The sequence below is a fragment of the Oncorhynchus tshawytscha genome, linkage group LG01 (assembly GCF_018296145.1).
Source record: "Oncorhynchus tshawytscha isolate Ot180627B linkage group LG01, Otsh_v2.0, whole genome shotgun sequence".
NCBI classification, from domain to species: Eukaryota; Metazoa; Chordata; class Actinopteri; order Salmoniformes; family Salmonidae; genus Oncorhynchus; species Oncorhynchus tshawytscha.
The window spans coordinates 65,479,171-65,487,947 of NC_056429.1; positions in this window are offsets into that span (position 1 = coordinate 65,479,171).

Consider the following 8,777-nt stretch of genomic DNA (forward strand, 5'->3'; position numbering starts at 1 on the left):
TAAGGAACACAAAAAGGCACAGCACACCAACATCAAAACCTCATCCCAACTGTAAAGTATGGTGGAGGGAGCTTCATAGTTTGGGGCTACTTTGCTGCCTCAGGACCTGGACAGCTTGTTAGCATCAACGGAAAAATAAATTCACAACTTTATCAAGACATTTTGCAGAAGAATTTAAGGCTATCTGTCCGCCAATTGAACCTCAATAGAAGTTGAGTGATGCAGCAGGACAACGACCCAAAACAGAAGTAAATCAACAAGAGAATGGCTTCAACAGAAGAAAATACACCTACTGGAGTGGCCCAGTCAGAGACCCAATTTCAAGTGCTGTGGCATGAGCTCAAGAGAGCAGTTAACACCAGACATCCCAATAATATTGCTGAACTGAAACGGTTTTGCAAAGAGGAATGTGTCACGCCCGTACCGTAGAGATCCTTATTATTTCTCTATGTTTGGTTAGGTCAGGGTGTGACAGTCAGGGTGGGAAAGTCTATGTTTTCGGCCGTGTATGCTTCCCAGTCAAAGGCAGCTGTTAATCTCTTTCATTTTCCTTTTGGGTTTTGTGGGATCTTGTTTTCTGTATAGTTTCTTAGCCTTACAGAACTGTGCGCTTTTGTTTTTTGTCTTTATTATTTTGTTTTGGTGTCATCAATAAAAAGACGATGTACGCCTACCACGCTGCACCTTGGTCCGGTCATTCTACAAACAAGAGACATAACAGAAGATCCCACCACCAAAGGACCAAGCAGCGTGGCCAGGAGGAGCAGGGATCCTGGGCCCGGGAGAAAATGGAGTGGAGGATTTCCTGGACCTGGGAGGAGGTAATGGTAGGGGAGAAGACCCTGCCATGGAAGCAGGTGGAGGCAGCGAGTGAGGAACGGCGACGATGCGAGGAGTTAAGACAATGACGGAAGCCCGAGAGACAGCTCCAAAAAGATTGGCGGAGTCAGGGTTCAGACCTGAGCCAACTCCCCGTGCTTACCGTGGGGAGTGAGTGACCGGTAAGGCACCGTGTTATGCGGTGATGTGCACTGTTCCCAGTGTGCATTCACAGCCCAGTGCGCTCTGTGCTCGCTCCCTGCATTTGCCATGCTAGAGTGGGCATTCAGCCAGGACGGAGTGTGCCGGCTCAGCGCTCCTGGTCTCCGGTGTGCCTTCACAGCCCAGTGCGTCCTGTGCCAGCGCCCCGCATTTGCCGGACGAAAGTAAGCATCCAGCCAGGACGGGTTGTGCCAGATCCATGGCCCGGAGCCTGTAGTGATGATCCATGGCACGAAGCCTCCAGTGATAATCCATGGCCTGGCGCCTCCAATGATGATCCATGGCCCGGAGCCTGTAGTGATAATCCATGGCATGAAGCCTCCAGTGATGATCCATGGCCCGGAGCCTCCAGCGATGATCCATGGCCCGGCTCCTCCAGTGATGATCCATGGCCCGGAGCCTGTAGTGATAATCCATGGTACAAAGCCTCCAGTGATGATCCATGGCCCGGAGCCTGTAGAGATGATCCATGGCACGGAGCCTTCAGCGACGGTCCCCAGTCCGGAGCCTGCAGTGACGGTCCCCAGTCCGGAGCCTCCAGCGACGGTCCCCAGTCCGGAGACTGCAGCGACGGTCACCAGTCCGGAGCCTCCAGCGATGGTCCTCAGTCCGGAGCCTCCAGAGACGGTCCCCTGTCCGGAGCCTCCAGCGACGGTCCCCAGTCCGGAGCCTCCAGCGAGGGTCTCCAGTCCGGAGCTTACAGAGGGGGTTCCTGGAGTCCCCGACGATGATCTACGGTCCGGAGATTCCGGCGACGATCCCTGCACCAGAGGCGCCACCGAGTTGGGGGAAGCCTCAAGCGGAGCGGGGCCGGTGTCACGCACCGGAGCCTCCACCGAGAGTAGATGCCCACCCGGACCCTCCCCTGTAGGTTCAGGTTTACGGCCGGAGTCCGCACCTTGGGGGGATACTGTCATGCCCTGACCGTAGAGATCCTTATTATTCTCTATGTTAGGTCAGGGTGTGACTCAGGTGGGAAAGTCTATGTTTTCTACCTCTTTGTTTTTGGATGTGTATGTTTCCCAATTAGAGGCAGCTGTCTATCGTTGTCTCTGATTGGGGATCATATATAAGTTGTCATTTTCCTTTTGGGTTTTTGGGATCTTGTTTTCTGTGTAGTTTCTTAGCTATACAGAACGGTGCGCTTTTGTTTTTTGTCTTTATTATTTTGATTTTGTGTCATCAATAAAAAGACGATGTACGCCTACCACGCTGCACCTTGGTCCGGTCATTCTACAAACGAGAGCCATAACAGAATGGTCCAAAATTCCTCCTGACAGTTGTGCAGGTCTGATCCGCAACTACAGAAAATGTTTGGTTGAGGTAATTGCTGCCAAAGAAGGGTCAAGCAGTTATTAATTCCATGGGTTCACATTCTTTTCCCACCCTGCACTGTGAACGTTTACACGGTGTGTTCAATAAAGACATAAAAACGTATAATTGTTTGTGCATTACTAATTTAAACAAACTGTGTTTGTCTGTTGTTGTGACCTCGATGAAGATCAGCTCAAATTTTATGACCAATTTAGGCAGAAATCCAGGTATTTCCAAAGGGTTCACATACTTTTTCTTGCCACTGTACATATGCGATGAGTAATGCAAGATATGTTATCATTATTAAAGTAACTCGTAATCCATTTACTGAAGTGGCCAATGATTTCAAGTCTGTATGTAGGCAGCAGCCTCTCTGTGTTAGTGATGGCTGTTTAAAAGTCTGATGTCCTTGAGATAGATAGAAAATGAGCTTAATCATGAATGGGACATTTTCAGTTTACAATAATCGTCATGATCATGGCTCTTAAAAAGCCAGAGAACTGTATCCTAACATTTCACAGTCATATCCCCTATAGTCCATGTGCTAAAGAGTTCTGGTATGGGTCAATGCAATTTCAGTGCAACAAAATGGAAAGTTAATTTAGAGTCGGTCCCGTGAGGTCTGAGCAAGCATCATGTTTATGAGCAATAATCAAACTAACAATTTAAGCTCTTGGTAAACTTTGTTCCTTTTTTCCTGGAAAGAAAAGTCTGTTCAATATATTTTGGTGGATTCATACAGTCATCACATTCAATATCTTCTAATTTTCAGACAGATGTTATGTCTGGCATGGATGGGACATAATTCATTTTCCTCCATCACTGGCTCTCTGTTTGCTTATATTGAACATAATGAACCATTAATTCACTGCTGTCACCTGCAGACCACAGTCATTTCGAGGAGAATTAGCTTCCTTATTCCTTAGTAGTGATTGCCATATTTAGTGTCTTTCTGACTGTAATACTATATTGGTTAACCTGGGGTTAATATAGTGAAAGAGACACCAAATATGGCAATCAACTAGCTTGAAAGAGCATGCCCCTGACCAGTTCAGCACAGTATTAGAGCTGTTCTTAAAGCCCTCTCTCCCTGCAGGGCCCAGTCTGTATATATTCCCTATGTGGTCTTGAGCAGAAGATTTCTCTTATAAGTCCTCATCACTGCTGACTCTGTCATCTCCAGTGGACAGGGCTCAGCTGTTCTCTTCCCCTCAGTCCACCCAGTGAAAACAGTCTGCTTAATTGGTATTAGAAGGGCCTCAACTGTCTGTCACAACTGGGAGTCAATATAGTTGGTTAAGGATCTGTAAGTATCTATTTAATTGCATGTCACAGAATGTGACATTGTGACAAGTCATTGAAATTAATGATTTTATTTTTTTTGTGACCAAATTTGTATTTGTATATGCTCTCTTGTTTTGGGGTGGGTTTCAGTTACATATATCCATTTGAAATTATACGTTTTTTAAAACCTGTATCTGTAGGCTGCCACTGAAAATAAATACATTTTACATACATACAAATACACATTGTTTTTAATGTGTTATTTCATAGTTTTGAAATATACAGTGCCTTGCGAAAGTATTCGGCCCCCTTGAACTTTGCGACCTTTTGCCACATTTCAGGCTTCAAACATAAAGATATAAAACTGTATTTTTTTGTGAAGAATCAACAACAAGTGGGACACAATCATGACGTGGAACGACATTTATTGGATATTTCAAACTTTTTAACAAATCAAAAACTGAAAAATTGGGCGTGCAAAATTATTCAGCCCCTTTACTTTCAGTGTAGCAAACTCTCTCCAGAAGTTCAGTAAGGATCTCTGAATGATCCAATGTTGACCTAAATGACTAATGATGATAAATACAATCCACCTGTGTGTAATCAAGTCTCCGTATAAATGCACCTGCACTGTGATAGTCTCAGAGGTCCGTTAAAAGCGCAGAGAGCATCATGAAGAACAAGGAACACAACAGGCAGGTCCGAGATACTGTTGTGAAGAAGTTTAAAGCCGGATTTGGATACAAAAAGATTTCCCAAGCTTTAAACATCCCAAGGAGCACTGTGCAAGCGATAATATTGAAATGGAAGGAGTATCAGACCACTGCAAATCTACCAAGACCTGGCCGTCCCACTAAACTTTCAGCTCATACAAGGAGAAGACTGATCAGAGATGCAGCCAAGAGGCCCATGATCACTCTGGATGAACTGCAGAGATCTACAGCTGAGGTGGGAGACTCTGTCCATAGGACAACAATCAGTCGTATATTGCACAAATCTGGCCTTTATGGAAGAGTGGCAAGAAGAAAGCCATTTCTTAAAGATATCCATAAAAAGTGTTGTTTAAAGTTTGCCACAAGCCACCTGGGAGACACACCAAACATGTGGAAGAAGGTGCTATGGTCAGATAAAACCAAAATGTAACTTTTTGGCAACAATGCATAACGTTATCAGCTCATCACCCTGAACACCCAGCATCATGGTTTGGGCCTGCTTTTCTTCAGCAGGGACAGGGAAGATGGTTAAAATTGATGGGAAGATGGATGGAGCCAAATACAGGACCATTCTGGATGAAAACCTGATGGAGTCTGCAAAAGACCTGAGACTGGGACGGAGATTTGTCTTCCAACAAGACAATGATCCAAAACATAAAGCAAAATCTACAATGGAATGGTTCAAAAATAAACATATCCAGGTGTTAGAATGGCCAAGTCAAAGTCCAGACCTGAATCCAATCGAGAATCTGTGGAAAGAACTGAAAACTGCTGTTCACAAATGCTCTCCATCCAACCTCACTGAGCTCGAGCTGTATTCTGGTCACAAACTGGTTGAAAAGGGTCTGGGTTTTTTTCATGTATTTTTTTGACCACATTATGACCAGTGGGCAAAACTTGGTTGAAAATATGTAATTTTATGACTTCTTATTCTGGTCCAGGTAGAACGATTTTTGGTTCAAGGTAGAACCCTTTTGGGTTCCTTGTGGGACTGTTTTTCTTCCATGTAGAACCCTCTGTGGAAATGGGTTCTACATGGAACCATAAAGGGTTCTTCAAAGGGTTATCCTATGGGGACAGCCGATGAAACCTTTTAAGTTCTAGATAACACCTTTTTTTCTAAGAGGGCAAGTGTAAGATCAGACAAACAATGGGCAGCTGAATATCCAGTCTCAATGGGATCTGATGCAGAGTAAACATTTTAGTAGTACAAACCTAGCTCTTACAAAGTAGGAATCAATACACATTGAAGATCAGAGTATCAAACATCAACATTTTGCACACAACTTACTGTTAATGAGTATGGATATAAGGAGTGGTGGTACTGCAGTTTTTACAGCATTTTACAGTAGTGAAGTTTTGTAAGGCTATCTTGTATTATTGTGCATGTTTATCTTAGATGCTGGTAGCCAAGAATAAATGTTATGGAAGTGAATGTGCACTTTTCAATCGAGTGTTCTGCAACTACAAAAAAACAATGCCGTAGTAAAAGCAAAAGCAGATATAGCATCGGAGATTCTCAAAATTAGGGACCATCTCTAATAGCTATAAGACCGCAGAGACTCACAATGACCTAGCAAATTGACCTAGCATATTACCTAGCAATGATGACTTGGAGGTGAAATATGTCACCTTTCTTGTTTTTTTAAATGTAAATTTTATCACCTGCCGAATAAAAAAACATAAATGGCCCTACTCCTGAAAAAATGTATCGGGCTGGATAAGCTGAGGTGGACTCGAACCGAGTACCATTGGCCGGAGCCCAAAATAATATGATTCTGCACAAAGCAAGTTTCTCAGTCTTTGCCGTATTCTGTGAAAAATACTTTGTAAAGAGCATCAAGAAACACTTCCAATATTTCAGTTGTCTTTTCATCTTATCTCTCAGTTTATCAAAGGTGTGTTTGATGTTTAAGGTCGGGGAGCAGAAGAGTGATATTCCACATGGAACATTAACTTTGTATCATCGTCAGTTAATGCCCTATTATTTACCAAACACTACATGGCTAAATTGAACAAATAACTTAAAACCAAAACAAATATACAGCCTAAAAATGCTGTTCTCATGATATCAGAAGATTGACTCTGAATCCTACATGATACCGGTGAAAGTCTCATCAGACATACTCTAAAAAACACTAGTGAGTGTGCCTTACTATGGAAAACGTATATGAGAAGGAGTTGCCGAACAAATCCTTCCGATGCCATGAGGAAAATATTGCTTGAGGACTGTTTTTCTTTAGTGATAAACTATTTAAAAGTGTCCGACATGTCATCCTTAATTTGCTCTCCATGCTCGTTGATTCCCCTCTCAACCTCTGACCTTTCCCCAGCCACTTTGTCTTCTATTTCACAGGAAATCCTACGCAGCCTTCAAAGATCTGCAATTGGAATAGTATGTCTCTGAGTCTTTTGGTTGACTCTTCTAGAATCCTTAAACCATTGCTCTTTTGGCATTGGCACATGAACAAGTACTTAATTCTCTTTCAGAATTATGTCCCCATTGGGACATCTATATTTTGGACCTCAATATCACATTTTTGCCATTTGAATTAAGAGTCCTATTCAATCCCTGAAATTGGCTTAAAAATTACCTAAGAAATTACGCAATATTCTCCCATCTCTTTGCTGCATGGTGCTAACAGGAGAGAGATGAAAGGAGTGGTACAGTGCATTCGGAAGATATTCAGACCTCTTGACTTTTTCCACATTTTGTTATGTTACAGCCTTATTCTAAAATGTATTAAATTCCCTCATTAATCTACACACAATAACCCATAATGACAAAGCAAAAACAGGTTTTACATTAGGTCTTCTTGGGTATGACGCTACAAGCTTGGCACACCTGTATTTGGGGAATTTCTCCAATTCTTCTCTGCAGATCCTCTCAAGCTCTGTAAGGCTGGATGGGTAGCATCGCTGCACAGCTGTTTTCAGGTCTCTCCAAAGATGTTCGATCGGGTTAAAGTGCGGGCTCTGCCTGGGCCACTCAAGGACATTCAAAGACTTGTCCTGTAGCCACTCCTGTATTGTATTGGCTGTGTGCTTAGTGTTGTTGTCCTGTTGGAAGGTGAACCTTTGCCCCAGTCTGAGGTCCTGAGCACTCTGGAGCAGGTTTTCATCAAGGACCTCTCTGTACTTTGCTCCGTTCATCTTTCCCTCGATCCTGACTAGTCTCCCAGTCCCTGCCACTGAAAAATATCCCCACAGCGTGATGCTGTCACCATCATCTTTCACCGTAGGGATGGTGCCAGGTTTCCTCCAGATGTGAGGCTTGGCATTCATGCCAAAGAGTTCAATATTGGTTTCATCAGACCAGAGAATCTTGTTTCTCATGGTCTGTTAGTCCTTTAGGTGCCTTTTGGCAAACTCCAAGTGGGCTGTCATGTGACTTTTACTGAGGAAAGGCTTCCGTCTGGCCACTTTACCATAAAGGCCTGATTGGTGGAGTGCTGCAGAGATGGTTGTCCTTCTGGAAGGTTCTCCCATCTCCACAGAGGAACTCTGTGATTGCTCAATTTAGCCAGGTGGCCAACTGTAGGAAGAGTCTTGGTAGTTCCAATGTTCTTCCATTTAAGAATGATTGAGGCCACTGGGTTCTTGGGGACCTTCAATGCTGCAGACATTTTTTGGTACCCTTCCCCAGATCTGTGCCTCGACTCAAACCTGCCTCGGAGCTCTACGGACGATTCCTTCAACCTCATGGCTTGGTTTTTGCTCTGACATGCACTGTCATCTGTAGGACCTTATATAGACAGGTGTGTGCCTTTCCAAATCATGTCCAATCAATTGAATTTACTGCAGGTGGACTCTAATCAAGTTGTAGAATCATCTCAAGGATGATCAATGGAAACAGGATGCACCTGAGCTACATTTCAAATCTCATAGCAAAGGGTCTGAATACTTATGTAAATAAGGTATTTGTCTTTTTTTATATTAAGTCTATAGTAAGCACTACACGATCGAGGGATACTACAGTTTCGAGTATAGGATTCTACAGTACTATAGTATTCTATAGTAAACTGTAATATTTGTTAATGTGGGCAGACCGTCACATATGGAGGAGAGAGCATGGATCTCTGTACACACACACACACACACACACACACACACACACTCGGAGAGAGTGAGTCAACTAGGAGCTCTGTTGGAATGTTGGGTGCTGTGAAGCAGTAATGATGAAAACCATGACGACAGTTGGCACAATGGAGCATGCCGTGGAGACACACAAGGTGTGAAGTCAAGATATCAATTAAGTGTCTATGGCTGCGTTTACACAGTCAGCCCAATTCTGATCTTTTTTCCACTGATCTTGCGTCCCCCCCAAGTGAGTATACGTGACAGTCTCACTGTCTCTTTCTTCGTTTTCTGAATTAAAGTGGAGTATTTTGGGACTGCAGGACATGTGCATAGAGATTTATCCGT